This window comes from Mauremys reevesii, linkage group 5, assembly GCF_016161935.1.
Source record: "Mauremys reevesii isolate NIE-2019 linkage group 5, ASM1616193v1, whole genome shotgun sequence".
NCBI classification, from domain to species: domain Eukaryota; kingdom Metazoa; phylum Chordata; order Testudines; family Geoemydidae; genus Mauremys; species Mauremys reevesii.
Genome location: NC_052627.1, coordinates 45,112,189 through 45,134,078, shown reverse-complemented (window position 1 = coordinate 45,134,078; position 21,890 = coordinate 45,112,189). Strand labels below are relative to the sequence as shown.

The window sequence follows — 21,890 nt, the reverse complement described above, 5'->3', positions numbered from 1 at the left end:
CACCTCTCTGTGCGTCTGTTTCCCCAACTACCATATGTCTGTACCATTTACTTAGATTGTCAGCTCCTCAGAGCAGAGTATTTTACTATGTAGGTGTACTATGTTGGAACTTCAAGGTGCTACCATAATACAAAAATAAATAAGCAAAGAAAGGCATAAATCCAATTCTTTAAAAAATTCTTTACAGCTCAACTTTAACAGAGTCTAGAGGAAAAAACAATATTCCAGCCAAACAATGATACCAGCAGAAATAGGCACCCACTCTTCTCCCTCCCCATTCACCCCACAAGGATACGCCAAAGCTTAGAATTCTCATTTTAACTATTATGTCCAGCCAATTTTCTTTAAAAATAACCTAATAAATTTAATGGGAAAACATGTTAATGCAATTTGAATGTTACCATTAAAATTTCATGAAGTCAGAAAATGTAGAAGTTAAGGAATCAAGAGTAATGTTAACTTTGATGCATTGCACATACATAGCATTTTCTATGCGTCATTTAACATGTTATCATTAATATGAGAAGATGTGAATTAGAAACAGAACACTGAGTGCAGCTAAGTTAACTTGCTGTAGAAACCTTAATTTTTTGCATTTCCCAGCTGTATGCAAGTTGAGTCGTCAATACCAATGTCTGATCTAAGTCATACAAATGAAATCCATTAATTTGTCTGTTGTCATCATTTGATGTTGAATACATCCCCTTGGATGATGAAATCTGTGTAGTCTTTTCCCTGTGGTATCCTCTTTGTTGCTATCATCAGGGCTCGAGAAAAAGTAGACACTCCCTCCCCCCCCGGTGGATTCCAGGAGCAAAAGAAAAGTACATTCTAAGTATTGTATTTCATACAGAAGAGAGTTAATAAAGAAAAGATATGGAATTCCTGATCCTGCAGTATTTAATCAGGCAAATCAGTGGGGTTTGGCTGAGTAAGGACTATGAAATCAGGCCCTTTGTAAAGGAGAGGGAGAGAAACTTCCTGAACTCTAACACAGAGGCTAATTCTCCTCCCTAGGAAATTGCTTCTAAAATGGTCACCTCTTCTTACATACTCTACTTTACTACTTCCCAGCCTCTTTCAACTGCCCTCCCTCTTCACTTTAGAGCTCACTATGCAAAGATTTCTAAAGTGACTTCCTACTGAAAAAAAAATACTCTAATATTTCACACATGCAAATTCACCCTAGAATGCACAGGTATCACCTTATCAGCTGCTTGTGTTGTTTGTCCTTATGGGTTGGCTGGGAATGCACAGAACTGCCGTGTGAAAAACGTCCAGGTGCAAGCATCTGTTTTTCTTCTCGTGAATTTTTTCTCCCATTCTTTATATGATTTCCATGTGTTCCTACTATTGCATCAGTAGCATACAAAATAAAGAGAACTAAATATATATGCAAAGTAAAGGCAACACTGGACTATGAGATTAAGGTGCTTTTACCTGGATGCTTTTATGATTATCATAAGTAAACAAAATATTAGTCCTATCCTGTACTTTGTGATGCTGCTATGTCTCCTCTGCTGTCCTTTTCTTCTTTTAACTTAGACTTTCCTCCATCTCTAAACATTTTTACCTGAAAGTTTTCATTCTTTCAATATATCAATGCAACATTCCTCATGTAAATTGCCAAATCATTTCTAAAGATAATGCTGATCCCAAATTCTGGATATAAAAGCAGCTAACACTCTCCCCTGCAGAACTTTGGGGGAGTGTGGATCTCGACTCCAACTTTGCACCTGTCCCCCCACCCCCTCTGAGCAAAACCAAAGAACCAGTCACCACTGAAGTTTAGGAACATTTGGATTTGGATCAAAATTTGCAGCATCTTACATATTTTAGATTCTTCTTTAAAGATGCATGATAAAAATCACAGCAGTGTGTGTCACCTTAGGAAGATGTACCTTGCAGCAATGGTTCTTTCCACTGTCACAATACTAGTACTTCAGGTGCCTTCCTTCTACCTAATAAATAAGGTTTTTACTAGAGTTTTGTTTTGAGTACCATCTTGATGACGTGTAAACTATACTATCCCAGGAAACACTGTGACCCAGACACCTGCTTCAACTCTCTATTCCTCCCTAATTTTCTCCTTGTTGCAAAAGAGTAGCAACTGCCAGCTGGCCTATCCAACAGTAAATTGCTACCCCATCTACAACAGTAACTCAGCTACTCAGCCAGAGAGAGATGGGGAGAGTAGAGGCAAGGCTTGCCCATTCGCCACCTATCTGCTCCAGGGAGAGGGTAAGCATGGGAATGAAAAGCTCCATTTATAACTATGTACCTGACTCAAAGTCTGCATAGCCCATGTAAGGAAGTTCTTACATCGGCGTCTGACCTGTTCCGCACCATGCTTGTGAGACTAGGATTTAAAGCTCTGTTGTAGGTAGAGTGACCACAACAAAACAGGGACCGGTGGCACTGGCAGATACAGCCCAAGTCCTGGCCTACTCAGCTTGACACTTTTTACATGAGACATACAGTTGTCCCAAAAAGTTGTAAACCTTATAAGGATGGTGAATGTACAAAGCCAAGTGTGAAATCTAGACTTTTTATATTGTACAGTTTTCTATGAACTGATGGCAATATCTGCTAACCTTTTAAAAAGATACATAACTCACATTCTTGGTGAAAATTCAGGGAATTTTGATCTGCTCTTGAGCCTACTTTAGAGATCCTTCCCAGACTATTTCAGCATCTCCAGAGTAATAATCACATATCTTTAAAGCATAAATAAAAAGGGCTTTCATGAAAAAATTTCGGTCCTTCTCACTGAGCATTTATGTAGTTCTACCATCTGTAGCTTTTCTCCCTCCACCATTAATAGATTTATTTCTTACTTGATTATCCTTTCCACATCGGGTATGAGATTACAAGCTTCAGCTCTTTCTGATTTTGAGCTCTTATTGCTTTCCATTTTCTAGGACTGATTCACATTGCAAAGTTCAAAGGTAAGGGTTCTGAAATGATCTCTTAAGTGACCTAGAATTGTTGCAGCCTGTGAAACAGACAATTGAATTTTTCTGAAGACAGTGTGAATGCTTTAATATATTCAAAGGAGATATTTTAAAGTATGCTGAAGATTTATCTTTAGGTAGCAATCCCAGCACCTTCTGCCACTAACCCAAACAGTATAAGCATTTTCTGATGATTATTATGTTATAGAATAATACTTTTTCTCTGTTAGAATTAGAACAAGCACAAATTAAAGTCTGGGAGATTGACACTAAACCAGATAGTATATAATACTCTTGTTACAGATGGCTTGCAAGCCAAGTTCGGTTAAATAAACTTTACAAAATGTGTTGAAATTCTATAGTATTGTTAGTTACCCCCATTAACTACCAGAGCCATTAACCAAAGTTCAGGTCCCTGTGAGTTGTTTCCTGTAGGAGAAGAAACTGATGGAGTCAGATAGTTTTGATGCAATCCTGATTATTTACCAAGAACGTACACAAAGTCCTGCTTCCATGAGTACAGAAAGAATCAAACAGAAGCTCACTGCTCCAAGCCCCCTTCAGCCAGCACTCAGCCCAAAGGTGCTCTCTCTCTGGGTGTTTCTCAGAGCCATACACTCAGCGCTTTTTCAGACTGACTTTCTGTTGTGTTTCTCCAGCTGCTCTCTCTCACACTCATACCACACTACTAAAAATATACTCAGCTAAGCTCCTGTCCCACATAGTTCAATTCCTGAGTGGCCTCACGTGCATCTTTGTTTTGGGCAGTGATCTATATCTGTGTGTTGGGTGAAACAATACAGTTAAGGAGACCTGCTGTTTTTTACAGCTATCAGAAAGGAAATGCGGTGGTTATGACATTTCACACATCCCACAACAGTATTATCACTGCCTTGGACTTCAGATTGCACTGACCAGTCCTACATCAAGGTTGCTAGCAGCGACTTGCTGCCGGAACTCTATCTTGCCAAAGGTGGCAAAAACTGATTTGTCATACCTGTGGCATGACTATTGATTTTTCTTTTTTGATTGTGCCATTGGCAGACACATTCTCCCACAGGGATGATGCATGCAAATAGGGGTGGGATGTGTGCAAAGGAGCAGCCTGCACATACCATGTGTAAGAAGACACCCTGGGAGAGTTTATATTTGCCCAAGGCTCAATCTCTCTGATCACCAAGATAAATGTCCATCCACACTGCCCCCTTACACAGATCAGTGCCTTAAATAACAGAGTCTAGTCCAGTCATCTCATTAGGATAAAGCAGATTGCTCCCTCATATTTAAAGGAATAATATGATCACTAGACGTCTTCAGGAAGAAAATCTTCCCTGGTCCCCAAACCCAACAAAGTCAATTGAAAGATTGCTCTTGACTTCACTGGGATTTGGATCAGACCCTTGACTTGCAGTATTTCACAATTACAATAGGTGTATTATAAGGATGTTATGCCTTCTTCCAAAGCTAGATATCTAATTAGATGACACATTGATCTAATCCACTATGGAAGTCCTTATGCTCCACCATATTCACAACTAATACTGCAGCATTTCTGACATCTTTGAAAAAAGGAAAGTAATTTCTTCTTTGTCACTCCACTTTTTAACAAACAACTTGTACCACATCAATCTTATAGCAATTCACTCTTAGGGTATGTCTACACTACAAGAGTAGTTCGATTCAACTTAAGTTGAATTTGTGGAATCGAACTTACGAAGTCGAATTTGTGTATCCACACTAAGGACACTAATTCGACTTTGTGAGTCCACACTAATGGGGCAAGCGTCGACTTTGGAAGCGGTGCACTGTGGGCAGCTATCCCACAGTTCCCGCAGTCCCCGCTGCCCATTGGAATGCTGGGTACAGCCCCCAATGCCTGCTGGGGGAAAAAATGTGTCGAGGGTGGTTTTGGGTAACTGTCATCATTGAACCGTCACTCCCGCCCTCCCTCCCTGAAAGCGCCTGCGGGCAATCTGTTCGCGCACTTTTCTGGTCAGTGACAGCGCGAACGCCACAGCACTGCGAGCATGGAGCCCGCTGCAGTTATGGCCGTTGTCAACTCCTCGCACCTTATCGTCCACCTCTTCCACAGTCAGCTGCTGAGAAATCGTGCTACTTTTCAATGGTGCTTCAAGCACTGGTGGACCATAGGGGACGTTTTACCAACATCAACGTCGGGTGGCCGGGCAAGGTTCATGACGCGCGTGTTTTCAGGAACTCTGGTCTGTTTAGACGCCTGCAGGAAGGTTCTTTCTTCCCGGACCACAAAATAACTGTTGGGGATGTGCAGATGCCTATAGTGATCCTCGGGGACCCAGCCTACCCGCTAATGCCCTGCCTCATGAAGCCCTATACAGGCGCCTTGGACACTGACAAGGAACTCTTCAACTACCGGCTGAGCAAGTGCAGAATGGTGGTGGAGTGTGCTTTCGGACGTCTCAAGGGGAGATGGCGAAGCTTACTGACTGGCTCGGATCTCAGCGAAACCAATATCCCCATTGTTATTGCAGCTTGCTGTGTGCTCCACAATCTCTGTGAGAGCAAGGGGGAGACCTTTATGGAGGGATGGGAGGTTGAGGCAAATCGCCTGGCTGCTGATTACGCTCAGCCTGACACCCGTGCGATTAGAAGAGCCCAGCGGGAAGCGCTGTGCATCCGGGAAGCTTTGAAACCTAGCTTCCTCAGCGAGCAGCGTGACCTGTGACTGTTCAGTTTCTTTACAGAGAAGCTGAACCTGCCCGTTTCTTTACCCAGTTACTGTTGACTCTCCTCTGCAGTTACATACCCTGTTCACCCCGTTTCAACACACGTGTAAAAATAAAATCCATGTTTCATTGTTACTTAACAAAGGTTTCTTTATTAATGACTTTGCGTTAAGGGTTGAAACTGGGACGCAGACTGTGCTGGGTAGGGTGTGCGGTGATGTAAAGACCGCCTCTAAACTCGAGGAATGACAGGCTCCTGCTCCTAGAGCGGTCCGCAGTGCCGGACTGGTTGTTTCAACGGAGCCTGCCATCCCTCCTTTTTGGGACTGTGTGCATGGGCGCCAACTTATATGGGCTCCTGGGGCTTTAGCCCCAGGAATATTCACAGTCAGGGTCTCTGCTCCAGCAATATTTGGAACTAGGTTTCTCCCCTGCTCTGGGCTCCCGGCAGCCGCCAGGGAGCCTTTTAAATCCCAGCCGCAGCCAGGAATCAGAGGGCTCTGCGCTGCCCGCTGTGGCGGGGAGCCCAGAGCCCTTTAAATTCCAGCCGTGGCTGAGATTTAAAGGGCTCTGGGCTCCCCGCCGCAGCAGGCAGCGCAGAGCCCTCTGACTCCCGGCCGCGGCTGGGATTTAAAGGGTTCTGGGCTCCCCGTGGCTGCAGGTAGCCCAGAGCCCTCTGATTCCCGGCCCCTGGCCGCTGATTGCCCCCTCCCCAGACCCCTGCCCCAACTGTCCCCCAGGACCCCCACCCCCTATCTAAGCACCACTGGTCCTTGTCCCCCGATTAACCCCTCCCGAGACCCCTGCCCCTAACTGCCCCTTGGGACCTCAGCCCCTATCTAAGCCTCCCTTCTCCTTGTCCCCAACTGCCCCCTCCTGAGACCCCACCCACCTTCCCCCCCGGGCCCTCCGACCTGTCCCCTGATAAACCTCCTGGACTCCCATGCCTATCCAATTGCTGCCTGTCCCCCGACTGCCCCTCCAAACCTCTGCCCCATCCAACCCCCCCTGCTCCTTGTCCCTTAACTGCCCCCCGGAACCCCCTACCTCTTCTCCAACCCCCAAACCACTTACTGTGCCACTCAGACCAGCGTGTCTGGCTCTGTGCAGCTCCAGACAGTTGCTGCCATGCTCCCCCATGGAGCCCACAGCCCTCTCCCACCCCCAGCACCTGCCTTCCAGATTTGAACACCTCAAAATTCAGGAGTGCTCAAGCTCAGTTTGGGCAGCTTTTACTTCATTTCTCCCAAATCAGTTTCCCCTGCAAGGTGCCAACTGAAGGTGTTGGAGAACAGAGAGATCGGGTGGCCTCCTAATGCCTGGAAAAGAGACAAAGGCCGGAGGAGGGAGTGTCAGTGCTTGTGCCGACTTCTGGGAAGTGCACGGTGTGGAAGGGGATGCTGTGATGCTTTGGAACAACTCCATACAAAGCCAGTCAGGACTCTGGGGGAGCCTCCTCTCTTGGAGCATACTGTCTCCAGGGCAAGAAGCTTACACCTTCCTGGGTCTGACCTCGGAGCATTCAGCATGCCCTTCCACATGATGCACTTTCCACAGCGAGTCTGCCCAGGCTGGTCCTGGGGCAACCAGAGGTCCCTGCACCCCAACTCCGCAGTCAGATGTGACTCTCAGCCAGACAGTAAAACAGAAGGTTTATTAGATGACGGGAACATAGTTTAAACAGAGCTTGTTGGTACAGAAAGCAGAACCCCTCTGTCAGGTCCATCTTGGGGGGTGGGGAGCCCAGAACCAAGTTCTGGGTCTCTCCCCATTTCCCCAGCCAACTCCAAACTGACACTCCCTTCTCTGGCCTCTGTGTCTCTTCCGGACAGGGAGGCCACCTGATCTCTTTGTCCCCAACACCTTCAGTTGGCATCTTGCAGGGGAAACTGAGGCACCCACAGTATTCAGAGAAAATATTAAGAACATTCCCAATTCATCACAACAGGTGCAACAAAATATAATACTGTATATTGAAGTAGGCAAGTGCTGCTTCTGACTTTCCACTTTTAATTGACCCTTGTAATCTTGTGGCACTGACGCGTTGTAGCTTCATTTTATATCGGCTTACAGGGCAGGAGCGGGGGGGCACCACCATTTTGGGCCCCACCAAAAATTATACAAACCTGCCGCCTATGTCTGTTTGCGGGGGGCTATGTGACCTTGTTGCGGAGGAGGACAGATACAGATTCCCCTGCTGCGTGGCTCTGTGGTCCAGGACAAGGACCGCTGCATAAGATCTGTAACCGCCCTCCCCCGCTACAAAGTCACGTACCCCCCCACCCACACAGAACATGGAAACCACCTCTCATACCGACCAGGGTGCCTACTGACTGCACTGTGTGTGTGACCTGCTGCTGATCCTGCCCCCATGTCTGTACCCTGGTAAAGGTGACCATCCTGTGCAATTACCAACCCCCTTCCCCACCCCCACCCCTTCAAACACAGTCTACTGTACAAAAACATGACGGAAACACTAATTAACAGCAAAGTATTTTTAATAATCAACTAGACAGTTAGGGGATGAAACTGGGATTGGGGCTTGGATGAATTTGGAAGGGAAGGACTTATCAAAATTTAGGGAATGGGAGCTTTTGGGTAATTGAGCACTCTGCTGGGGTGCGGTGACAGTTTTTACGGCCCCTGGCACCCCTCCTTCTGGTTATTTTGGGTGAGGGGGGTATGGGACTTTGTGGTGGGGGAGGGCGGTTGCAGATACACTGCAGGGGGGCTCTGTCCTCCTGCCTGCGGTCCTGCAGAACATCCACAAGGTGCCGGAGCGTGTCCGTTTGCTCCCTCATTAGTCCAAGCAGCGTTTGAGTCGCCTGCTTGTCTTCCTCACGCCACCTCTCCTCCCGTTCGCTGTGTGAGCGCTGGTACTGAGAGAGGTTCTCCCTCCACTGGCTCTGCTGGGCCGCCTCGGCTCGGGAGCAGCCCATAAGTTCAGCGAACATCTCATCCCGTGTCTTTTTCTTTCACCGCCTAATCTTTGCCAGCCTCTGTGAGGGGGATGCTGGGGCAGGTCTGGAGACAGTCGAAGCTGTGTGATGGGAAAAAGGGAGTGAATTCCTTGCAAAGATACATTTCTGCGAACAATGAACACAGTCTAGTCTGTCTGTGAACAAGACCATGCACAGCACCTATCTCATGCGCACTCCTGCTGCAGGCAATCCGGAAAGCATAAACTCTGCCCCGTTCCACCCCATCGCAGTCTCCCCCCGACCCTTGGAATTCTGGGTTGAGATCCCAGTGCCTGATGGGGCAAAAATCATTGTCGCGGGTGGTTCTGGGTAAATGTCAGTCATTCCTTCCTCCGGGAAAGCAACGGCAGACAATCATTTCGAGCCCTTTTTCCCTGGATTACCCTGGCAGACGCCATAGCATGGCAACCATGGAGTCTGTTTTGCCTTTTGTCACTGTCACTGTATGTGTACTAGATGCCACGGACAGAGGCGATTCAGCAGTGCTACACAGCAGCATTCATTTGCTTTTGCATGACAGCAGAGATGGTTAGCAGCCGTTCTGTACTGTCTACCATGCCACTGTAAATTGGCAATGTGATGATGGTTACCGGTCCTACTGCACTATACCTTCTGCTGCTGTCATAGGTGCCCCTGGCCGAGATCAGCCGGGGGCGCAAAAGACAAAACTGGGAATGACTCCCTGAGTCAATCCCTTCTTTATGGTATCTAAAAATAGAATCAGTCCTGCCTAGAATAAGGGGCAAGTGTACTAGGGTTCCAGTGTATCAGAGAATTAGAGAGCACAGCCACTCCATGTCAGATCATGCAGGAATGATGAGCCGCATGCCATTCTCAGGGGGTGCCCCTGCAACAACCCCACCTGTTGCTTCCCTCCTCCCCCAGCCTTCCTGGGCTACCGTTGCAGTGTCCCCACATTTGTGTGATGAAGTAATAAAGAATGCAGGAATAAGAAACAGTGACTTGTTAGTGAAATGAAATGAGGGGAAGGCAGCCTCCAGCTGCTATGATAGTCCAGACAGGACATTAAGCAGTGTGGGGGAGAGGAGACCAGCATCCTGCTGCTATGATAGTCCAGGCAGTACAGAATCTTCTCTTTACACATGAAGGGCAGGGGCTGATGGAGCTCAGCCCCCTGTTGCTATGATGAAGATGGTTACCAGCTGTTCTGTACCGTCTACTGGGAATGACCAGGAGGCCAGTCAGGAGCACTCATAGGCTGATGACAAGAACGGATAGCAGTCGTATTGCACTACACCATCTGCCACAAGGCTGATGATGACGACGACAGATATCAGCCATATTGCACCATCAGCCACCAAAGAGGGGGGGCGAGGATGCTACAGTACAGTGCCGCAGCATCACGTCTACCAGCAGCATTCAGTAGACATAGGGTGACATTTAAAAAAAGAGTCGAGAGGATTTTTTCCCCTTTTCCTTCTGGGGGTGGGGGTACATTGACGAGCTATGCCCTGAACCACTGCGGACAATGTGTTTGACCGTACAGGTATTGGGAGCTCAGCCAAGAATGCAAATGCTTTTCGGAGACTGCAAGAACTGTGGGATAGCTTGCGTCCTCAGTCCCCCCTCCCTCCCTCCATGAGCGTCCATTTGATTCTTTGGCTTTCCGTTACGCTTGTCATGCAGCAGCGTGCTGAGTCTCTGCTACGCCGTCTGTCTGGAGATTTTTTAAAAATACTTTGGACCAGGTGTGACATTACAGTAATTCCCCTAATTAGGTGCAGGAGTCACCGAGCGAGATCACCCTGAGGAGGGTCACTGAAGGAGAGAGAGCGCATGCTGCGTGAAAGCCAGCACAAACCAGGGGCCTATGCTGCCATGCTTGGGGAGGCAATGCTCCCAGAATACCTCATGAAAGCCTGGCGCAGAAAGGTGTGCTACCACGGAGCACCCAATAAGGCAGCTCTCCCCAGGAACCTCCTGCGGAGGCTTTTCGATTACCTCCAGGAGAGCTTCGTGGAGATCTCCCAGGAGGATTTCTGTTCTATCCCCATATATATAGACCTCCTTTTCACATAGTTCAGATTCCTGTTACATTAATAATAAAAGTTTACATGTTTAAAGCACTTACCGACTGATCCTTCCCCTGATTCAGGGTCCGGGGTTAACGGCCGGGGAGGGTTGGTAGGGGGATCTCCATGAGGGTGATGAAGAGATCCTGGCTGTCGGGGAAACCAGCGTTGTAAGCGCTGTTGACTGCCTCCTCCTCCTCCTCATCTCCTTCCTCATCTTCCCCGTCCGTGAACATTGCCGAGGAACTGGCCGTCGACACTATCCCATCATCGGAGTCCACGGTCACTGGTGGGGCAGTTGTGGCAGACCCACCGACAATGGCATGCAGTGCCTCGTAGAAGCGGCATGTCTGGGGCTGGGCTCCAGAGCATCCGTTTGCTGCTTTGGTCTTCTGGTAGCCTTGTCTCAGGTCCTTGATTTTCACGCAGCACTGCATTGCATCCCGGCTGTATCCTCTGTATCTCATGGCTTTGGAGACCTTCTCGTAGGTCTTTGCATTCCGTTTTTTGGAGCGCAGTTCTGAAAGCACAGACTCCTCGCCCCACACACCGATCAGATCCAAGACTTCCCGGTCAGTCCATGCTGGGGCCCTCTTTCTATTCAGAGATTGCCTGGACTCCTCTGCTGGAGAGCTCTGCATCGTTGCCGGTGCTGCTGAGCTCGCCCCCGATGTCCAACCAGGAAATGATATTCAAACTGGCCAGACAGGAAAAGGAATTCAAATTTTCCCGGGGCTTTTCCTGTGTGGCTCGTCAGAACATCCAAGCTCGGACTGCTGTCCAGAGCGTCAACAGAGTGGTGCACTGTGGGATAGCTCCCGGAGCTACTAAGGTCGATTTCCGTCCACACCTAGCCTAATTCGACATAGCTATGTCGAATTTGGCGCTACTCCCCTCATCGGAGAGGAGTACAGAATTTGAACTAAAGAGCCCTCTAGGTCGAACTAATTAGCTTCCTGGTGTGGACGGGTGCACGGTTAAGTTGAATTAACACTGCTAAATTTGACAAACTCCTAGTGTAGACCAGGCCTTACACTATCAGGCTGCATCATGTAATTGAACTACAGGTCCTAAGGTTAATCTGTGCTTCAGCATTGTGGCTAAAAGCAATAGGGCATTTGGCCTATTAGTATATTTCAAAATCTGTCCCAGGTTAGTTACTGTGAATGCGTGACCTTAATTTATGCCTTTACTTTCATGCACTTCACTGTCGTAACACAAGGAAACCAATTAGTCACTGAACACAGAATTCCAAAGCAGGATGTAAAATTTAAAGGTTATGGTCAATGAAAAAAGGACAAGCAGCAAACAAAACAGAAAGTTGGCTATTAAATCTTTCAAGATGCTTTCCCCACAGATTTTTAAATATTTCTAATTTTGAATAGCTTTCCAGGGAAGATTAGGACTAAATCATTGGGGTTTTTTTGTTTTTGGTTTTTTTTGGTGGTGGGGGTGGAGGGGGAGAAGAGACAAATCCAAAGCCTCTTTTTCTTTGTATTTGAACTATATGGACTTACTACCTACAATTTATGAGCCAGGATTATTTAAAACAGATATCTGCTAGTATTATATCTACCGTCACTACAGTTTTAGCTCTCAGTTCCCTGTCTGAAAATGTCTACTTTTGAGGAGACTTATATGATTATAGTCAGGCATATCAAAAGATTAAAACTAGACAGAGGCCATGTCTACACTAGCAAGCTTACAATGGCACAGATGTACTGATGAAGCTGAGCCACTGAGAGATTGCTCACATAGCGGCTCTATACCGACAGGAGCAAATTCCCCCGTCAACATAATAAAACCATCTCCATGAGTGACAGTAGCTATGTCGGCAGTAGAAGCTCTCCCACCAACATAGCACTGTCCACACTGGCGCTTCTGTTGGTGTAACCAATATCACTCTTGGGTCTGTTTTTTCACATCCCTGAGTGACATAATTTATACCGACAAAAGTGGTAGTATAGACATGGCCTTAGGGAGACAAGGCATTGTCCTAACAAGTTAGTCATTTTCCTGGGTGTATTGGCTAGAGAAAGAATGATACAGAATGTCCAAACTACTCATCCATCCACAAGTATCTTCTTAAATATAAGTCCTACACATGAGTTATACAGCTAGTGGGACTGCTGGGACTGCTATTTTTAATTTGTTTTACCACCTTTTGGAAGTTGAGACTCTACTGCTAGAAGTGACATACAATTTCAGTCAGTCAATGCTAGACAATACCAAGACATCTAAAGGAGTGCTGTTGGTTACAGGCAGACCATCTGGGAATCTCTCACTGAAGATGTTGGCAACCTAGATCAGATAATGAATAATGGACTTACAACTTATTAGGCTTCCCTCTTCCCCCAGTCATGGCTACTTTTATCATCCCCAATGCAGAGGGACCACTGTAGGAAGGGTGATACAGCCCCAAGCTGTGTTATCTTACCCAGCTCATTTTCTATCACCACATCCAGCCACTGCAGGGCCACCCACTTTCTGTCCCCAACCTTCTCACTCTGTTGCTTCCCTCAAGTGCATACACCCTGCAGAGAACTCTTGTAGGGTCCTAGGAAGGCAGATGGGAAGGGGGGGGGGGAAATGATGCTGTGGAGGTAGCGGACTCTCCCATTCCCTTCTCATTCAGAAGGGACACAATCTGCCATATAGGTTTCTCTTTTAATGGAATAATACCTAAAAAAAATTATACACATAAGGGTCATCACAATCTGGACTTATGAAGCTGCACAGAAGGAGGGAGGTGCACTAGAAGCCTCCTGCCCTTTCCCGACTGGACAAGATGCTCTCAAATAGTACTCACTGAGCTCTGAGTGCAGGGTCTGCTCAGACCTGCTTCCCTGAGGGCAGCAAATCACCAAAAGGGAAAAGAAAGGATTATAGGCCTGCGCCCATTCAGCACCAGCCCACAGAGCATGTTTGGTACACCAGAAGGGGTTATCTGTTCCATCCTAATGATGGAACAGATTATGCATGGAGCATCCCCAGGAGAGAGTAAATACTGACAAAAGGTAAAATTACCTAATACAAATTACAGACCAATCCTATATAATGCTGACCTATAGTAATCTTTTGTTGATTATTGCAAGAAAACTCACTACACCAGGTAATTATCTGTAAAAAAATAAATCTGATGAGTTTAAAGTCTGTGTCATTATGGTTTATGTTTGTGTCTCAGTGATCTCTGTATAAAATGTGTTCATTTTGCAAAGATATGGATGTACCTAGTTACACAAAATAACTTCATTAATATCACCACAGTTCCAGTATAATCTATATTGGAAAATGGCAACAGAATGCAGGAAACCTATAGGAATCTATTCCTCCTATTGTACTTACTGTTTGATCTACTAAGACTGATAGACCAGATCCTCAGCTGTTGTAAATTGATGTAGCTCCATTAACTTCAATGAGTTATGTGGATTTATGCCAGCATCTAGCTTTCCATTGGTTTCTGAAGCCACCTGAAAAGCATTTTAAATGAGAGATTTTAGTAAAATTTTAATAGTAGACAACAAAATATGTTCATGTTTAAAATGCCTCCCTATGAAAGAAACTGTACAAAGTCTGGCATGAATATTAGTGCTCAGACCCCCCTCACAGGGTCAATTCAAATATATTGGACATAGTAACATCTAGAGCACACATCCAATTGAAATACCCTTTTCACCTTAGCTATTCAGAAATCCCCTTCATATCCTGCTACCAGCTTTGCTGTCATAATTCACTTTCTCTTCTTCTCCAGCCCAAACAACAGTTAATGTTTGGTTTATAATTAGGTGTAGAAGGAATGGATCATCATCAGTAAACATCAGTAAATGTTGATTTCACCATATGGAGGCACAAGGTGGGTGCGGTAATATCTTTTATTGAACCAACTTCTGTTGGTGAGAGAGACATGCTTTTGTACCACGAGAGCTCTGCTTCATGTCTGGGAAAGGTACTCCCAGCATCACAGCTAAATACAAGGTGAAGCAGATTGTTTAGCATAAGTAATTAGCACATATTCTAAGAGACCATTCAAGGTAGAATAGCCTGTTAACTCTTCAGTCATAGGACAAAAAAGAGGGTTAGTGGGTTAGATTGTTGTAATAAGCCATAAATCCAGTGTCTGTTCAGTCCAGTATTTTTAGCGCCTAGCAAAGCTATGAATTTAACCTCCCATTCCCAAGCTCATCTTTTGAAGGTGTTGTGTATGTTTCCTTTGAGGATGTGGACTGATAGGTCAGACAGAGTGATTGCTTTGTGGAAAAAAAAGTGTTCATCCACAGGGTGTTTTGGTTTTTATCATTTTCCTGTGTAAGTTCATTCAAGAGCATAGTGATTATCTGGTTTCATCCACATAGTTATTAGGGCATTTAGTACATTGGGTGAGGTATACTATATGTTGTGATAGGTATGTGTAGGATCCATGGATTTTGAAAGGCGTGTTTTGGGTGGGGTTGATCATTGTAGCAGTGGAGCTATGTCTGCAGGTTTTGCATCTGTTGTTCTGGCAGAGTCTGATGCTGCTTTGAGTTGGTGTCCCTGGGTTGGTGAGGAACTTGCTTCTGATGAACTTGGAGAGGTTGAGCGATTGTTTGAAGGCCAGAAGTGGGGGTTCAGGAAAGATTTCTGGACGGGGTCCCCACCGAGTATGGGTTGTAGTTTGATAATACCCCATATGAGTTCATAGGTTCCAGTATGGAGTGGTAGGGGGTGTGGTCGGAGTGGGTTTCATTTCTGTATTGAAGTAGGTTCTCTCGGGTATTTGAGTGGTCCATTCCCCGATGCAATCTACTTCTCTGGTGGAGTGTCCTTGTTTTGTGAAGGGGGCATTAAATGTGTTAAGGTGTATATCCCATACTTCCTCTTTGGAGCATATTCACATATTCTGTGGTATCTGACACACAAACCAATGAAAAATTATTTCTATTGGTACCAGAAATATACAGCCAGACAAAATAAGAAAAATGCTGTTTGAGAATTTATCCTTAAACCAAAATAAACCAAGTTCCATTTACTTTGTCAACATCATGTCAAAATATACATGTTTCAACAGTTATAAAGTTTTAACTTTTGAATATCAACATCTACTAAATCTACTCAACATCATTATCTGACCACCACCACCACCCATAATTTCCCATAACAGTGAAAATTTACATAGATAAAAATTGAAAAAAATGCTTAAGAAAAGATATTATCTGTCAAAATTTAAAAAAATTAAATTCTGCCAAGCCTACTTATAAGGTAGCTTTGTTTCCCCTCAGGATTCAAATCCTTGGATAAAAGGTAAAGAAATATCACAATTCTCAACACTAAAGCAGGAACTAAACTCACCAAGCATGACATTTTCATTAAGTTCTGTTCTAACTTTCTTCAGGAACCAGCTTTAATAATTTGGTTATACACTGCTCTGAAGGGATTAATATTATTTACTTATAAGCACAGCTTGCAGCAGCTCTTATGACACATCCTCCAGTCTTTTCCCAGTTCTGCAACTGATTTCAGCCATGTCAGCTACACATAACTCAGGGGAAACCACTATGTGCTGATTCCTAAGTACGCATGTGCCTACAAGCGCACAAGGGAAAAAACTACAGAGCATATAAAATGAACTTTAATATCACAGCACACCTTTGGGGAGCTTTTCTAATTTTATTAAACATGCAGAAAAGCTGACAAGCTACTTTTGTTTAGAGAAGTACAGTAAGCTGCGCACTTGCATACATGGAAAAGATCAAATAGGGGCTGATTGCCTTCTTCCTTCCCCCCCCCCCACCACCACCATGTGATAACGTGTACTTTTATCTTCTACGTCCCATTGTTTTATTATAAATTTCTTGATTCATTGTTGCTAGTCACAGACTAGCAGGCATTTAGGAATTCAACAAACATCTATCACTAATAAGGAAGAGCTTAGATTATTAAAATTGAAATAATTGTAAACAAACCTAATTCATTTTTAAAGGGACAACACCATCTTAAAAATCACATTATCACAATGTTTTTTACCTACCATTGTTACCCGAAGTAACACCTAAGATTAACTACAACAGTAGAGGGGGGGAAATCTATTTTTTCCCCTCCAGTTTTACTTTGTGCAGTTGATTTTCTGAAGTCCTCAGCACCCACATGAGTTAAATGGTAGCTGTGGGGGCTCATAATTTCTGTAATTTAAGCCTTTTGCGTAACATCCATTCCACTCTTTTGTGTGTGTGTGTATATATAAATATGCTGCTCCAGTATAAAGAGTGACTTTCACTGGTTCAGTGTAACCTGGCTATAAACTGAGATAAACTGCCAGTGCAAATCACTTTAAACAGTAGTGAAACATCTATATTTGCACACTGATGCAGCTACATTAGAATAGCTACACTGATGGGGGTCAGGGAGGAAAGTGTAGACAGGCCTAAGAGGCAGAGTAAACCGAGCATAATGGGTGCACGTAGTGTATGGTGGTAAAGATACTAAAATCTTCTCTCACACAGAAGGGAGAGGAAAGTGCTCCTCAAGCAAGTAATCACTTCAGGTGCTAGGATTAGGATGCAATGTGTCCCACAAGGGTAGCCCAGTAACACAAAAATCTGTGGTTGATTAATTAAAAAACCCGCCTCATTCACGTGAGCCAGCTATAACTAGGGAGAGTGGTTGTTTCTCTTTTTTACAGTGGCTTGACTAGGCTGGCCCTGTTGCTGATCCTGAAAAAGGGAAGAGTCCCTGAGAGACCCAATGAGCATGATAAATTTGAATTACAGCTAATAATTTTGTGGCACTAGAATGGTCCTGGACTGGGAACATGTTCTTTTTTTGATGGTGGGTTAATGAAAGGGCTACTGCCAGACCAAATTTGAGCCAAAATGGCTATGTACAATTCTGAAGACTATCATTGCTATGTAATATTTATATTGCTGTTCCACTCAGGACTGAAGCCCCACTTTGCTAAGTGCTGTGAAAACAAAGAATAGTTCCTGCCCCAAAGACTTTGCAATCTAAGAAAAAAGTAACATGCACATAGTAGGAAGAGGGCTACAGTTAAGTGCATACAAACTAAAGAGTTTTTTGAAAGCAAACACACCCACTGTTTACACCATAAGTGTAATGGTATGGTGCTTGTCAGTGAGAACTTGAAAATGAAACTGGACTATAAGTGAAAATGACTAGCCAATCTTCATGACCTAAGTTATGAGAAATGCAAGTAGTAGATTGTCAGAATCCATAGTAATATAAAAAGATACTTAGAATTGGTTTTGTTGTTTTAATAAGGTGTTATTAGCCCATACAGGAACCTAGACAGAGAGAACTGGGCAAATACAGGAAAAAACTTTCCATAGATATTCACACACTTTAAAATGAGTTTGCATCTACCAAATTCACACTCCTTTTATGTTCACTTTTCATTCAGTGGAAACAGGATCAGACCCCCAGGTTGATTATAGCCATTAATATTGATCAGTTTTCACTGGCTCAGATAGTTCTATTGCTTAATCAGCCAAAAGTTTCAGTCTGTATACTGATCATCCAACCTGCACTTTTTCAGGCAGTAGGTAGTCAAGGCACTATCATGTATGGGATTTCATAGTGCCCACTGATTGCATGCTGTGTAGTGAATTTCAGTGCCCATGCACCCCTGCCCTGGCCCTTCCCTGGCCCCACCCCTTCTGAGGCCCTGGCCCTGCTTGCTCCATTCCCCCTCTCCCTTCATTACTCACTCTCTCCCATCCTCACTCACTGTCACTGGGCTGGGACAGAGAGTTGTGGTATGGAAGGGGGTGAGGCCAGGGATGAGAGTTTAGGGTGAAGGAGGGGGCTCTGGGCTGGGGCAGGGGGTTGGGATGCGGGGAGGATACAAGCTCTGGGGTGGGGCTGGGGATGGGGATGAGGGGTTTGGGATGAAGGGGGCTCTGGGCTGGGGCAGAGGTTTGGGGTGTGGGAGAGGTTTCAGAGTGTGGGGTCCCAGTGGTGCTTACTGTGGCTTCCAGGAAGCAGCCGCCAGGTCCCTGCAGCCCCTAGGCACATGGGCAGCCAGGGAGGCTCTGCGTGATCCCTCAGTGCCCGCAGGAGCCACCCCCACAGCTCCCATTGGTCATGGTTCCCAGACAATGAGAGCTGCAGAGCCAGCACTGGGGGCAGGGTAGCGTGCAGCGCCTCCCTGGCCACCCATGTGCCTAGGGGCTGCAAGGACCTGGCAGCCACTTTGGGATCCATACAGAGATAGGGCAGGCAGGGAGCCTGCCTTAGCCCCGGGCCCCTGCTGTGCTGCTGACTGGACTTTTAATGGCCTGATTGATGGTGCCAACAGAGTCCTTTTTCGACTGGGTGTTCTGGTCAAAACCCAGATGCCTGGCAACTCTAATACAGACCTATAGCTATAGTAGCATCTGCAGGCATGTTTCCATTATTGTATGACAGCCAAGATAGGAAAAACCCACCTTTGCCACCATGCCCTGCATGGATCTTTTACATGAGCTAAGCCCTGGGTCCAGGATTTTGCCTGTGTGGAGGGATCAAGAAGGTTTTAGCTTCACTGTGGTCCCAATGCTGCTGCCAACTGAGTCAGTGGCAAAACTGTCTGGCTTCAGAGGTACAGGCCCTTGCCCTAGGAGACTCAAACTCATAGACTTTAAGGTCAGAAGGGACCATTATGGTCATTTAGTCTGACCTCCTGCACAACGCAGGCTACAGAATCTCACCCACCCACTCCTGTAACAAACTTGTGTCTGAGCTATTGAAGTCCCCAAATCAAGATTTAAAGATTTCAAGGTGCAGAGACTCTTCCAGCAAGTGACCCGTGCCCCGCGCTGCAAAGGAAGGCAAAAAAACCCCAGGGCCTCTGCCAATCTGCCCTGGAGGAAAATTCTTTCCTGACCCAAATATGGCGATCAGCTAAACCCTGAGCATGTGTGCAAGACTCAGCCAGATACCCAGGAAAGAATTCTCTGAAGTAATTCAGATCCCACCCCATCTAACATCCCATCACAAGCCATTGGTTATATTTACCGCTAATAGTCAAAGACCAATCTCATTATACCATCCCCTCCACAAGCTTAATCTTGAAGCCAGGTATGTCTTTTGCCGGATGTACACAATGAAGCAATAACACTGTTTTAGAGAAGCATTTTAGCAAAGGCAATGCCTGCAAAAAACATATTAAACACACTTCTTGAAAAAACAGATGTAGCCACAATGGGATTTTTTGATATATATAAGCTTACAGTTTTCTGGGATGTACTTGAGGAAGAATGGATAAGCACTGTAAAGTGAGACATTTGCAAATAAACAGTGCATAGAGCACTGCCATCTTTTGGTCATTTTCAGTAAAAGTGGCTTTGCTATTTAGAAGAAGAAACAATGTTATATTAGCAATCTGTTCCCTCAGTCTCAAATTTAATCTCTCCCTTCCCCTCCTCCCCCACCCTGTTTCCTTTACTTTGTGGGAGAAGGGGCTATTTATTTGTTTGGGAAGAGTGGTTTAATGACTTTTGATGTACTTGTTTTATTATTAGGTCATGTTTGTTTGAAATTTGTAATTTTTATGGTGCTCAGAAAGCTTCATGTTTGAGCAATGTATTATGTTTTATATTCACACACTGACAGGATTTTCTTTAGGGTATTGTGATAACCGGGTTTGCCAACAATGCTTGAGATGACAAATTTGACTAAAATCTATAGATGTATCTGTTATAGCCATAGTTATTGAAAATGTCTTTAAAAAACACAGCTAATACTAGCCAAATAAATGCTTTAAATTCAGAATTGGAAACCATATCCTGTGAGATTCAGAGCGCTTCTAGCAAGATACTAAAGGCCCTCAATTCCTATTGGCTTCTACAAATCCTTAATGTAGGGTCAAATCTTGGTTTCCTTTGAAGTCAATCCGTAATTATACTTGAGAAAAGATTTGGTTGAAAGTTTTCAGATTCACATTTTCTACTTTCCTATATAGACTACTGAATTCACTTCCAATTTTTGTTTAATGCATGAATATATGAAAAAACAAAAAGCGATTCTCAAAAGTTATAGCAAATTACTATACATACTCAAAGGAGCACTTAAATGAAGCACAATCATTATTCCTGCAGTCAAAAGCACTGAAGCCTTTCAAAAAGTAGCATGATCATATTTCAAGTTTCCAAATAAAGGACACTGCTGGAGGCAGGGCCGGCTCTACAGTTTTCACCGCCCCAAGCAGCGTACCGAATTGCCACCGCGGACAGCTAAACATAGAAGCTGCTGCCGAATTGCCGCCGCTGCGGAAACGCACCTGCCGCCCTAAGGGCACAGGGACTGCCCCCGCCGTCCGCGGTGGCAATTTGACATGCTGCTTGGGGGCAAAACAACAGGGACTGCTGCCCCTTGCACATTGCCACCCCAAGCACCAGCTTGGAATGCTGGTGCCTGGAGCTGGCCCTGGCTGGAGGGGGGAAATACAGCAATATCATACCATACCACCCTCACTTCTGCACTGCTGCTGGTGGAAGCGCTGCCTTCAGAGCTGGGTGACCTGCCAGCAGCTGTCACTCCAGTTGCCCAGCTCTGAAGGCAGTGCCTCCACCAGCAGCAACACAGAAGTAAGGGTGGCAATACCATACCATCTCATGACTCTCCCTTCCTCCCCACAATAGTCTTGAAATCCCTTTTGAGGGCAGGACCCCCCCCCAATATGAGAAACACTGAGCTAGGGGAAACAAAAAAGCCTAATTCTGCCAGGTACTGGGTGTTTCCATCTCACACTGAAGTAAATAGAAGCTGAGGGGTGGTGCACAACACCTGACACGATCAGATCCTGCCAGAGTACAGTTGCTGTCACATTTCCTTTCATTATACAACAGTCAAAGAAAATGCTCACCTCTCCTTACCTCAGATAACACTTTTGTGGGGGTTTCCAGGACAAATTCTCACTAGGAAAGAACCAGAAGTCCATTTTAATATGACTTTCCTTTTGTATTTATTTATGATCTCAAATCCCTGGGGGATGGGTGATTTTAATGTCAGGATTCACCAAAGTGTGTCAATCACATTTGAAAAGTTGCCCATATTTCCCAGAGGATAGGAGGCAGGGGATTATTTTAACTGTTGCATTAGACCCTTGAGTTATTTTTTCAAAGCTTTGCTTGTGGAGTTCAAAACACAAATCCTGTTATTGTTACAGGATTAGTGCACATAACTTCCTAACACTGCTTTGAAAGTGTAGCCAAGAAATATTTGTATTTAGTTTTTTGGAATTTA

General features: G+C 45.1%; 1 long non-coding RNA gene across 2 annotated transcripts in view; it reads right to left on the bottom strand.

Moving 5' to 3' along the window:
• Positions 1-2,926: 2,926 nt before the first annotated feature.
• LOC120406748 overlaps positions 2,927-21,890 on the bottom strand; it is a 38,262-nt gene continuing 19,298 nt past the window's right edge. Inside the window, exons 5-7 of one of the 2 annotated variants that reach the window (XR_005599544.1) lie at positions 21,521-21,562; positions 14,019-14,143; positions 2,927-2,995 (exon numbers count right to left, since the gene is read on the bottom strand). This is a non-coding gene — a long non-coding RNA (uncharacterized LOC120406748). Of the gene's footprint in view, positions 2,996-11,672; positions 12,975-14,018; positions 14,144-21,520; positions 21,563-21,890 lie in introns of those variants that run through there. The other variant, XR_005599543.1, reaches the window with a different exon arrangement.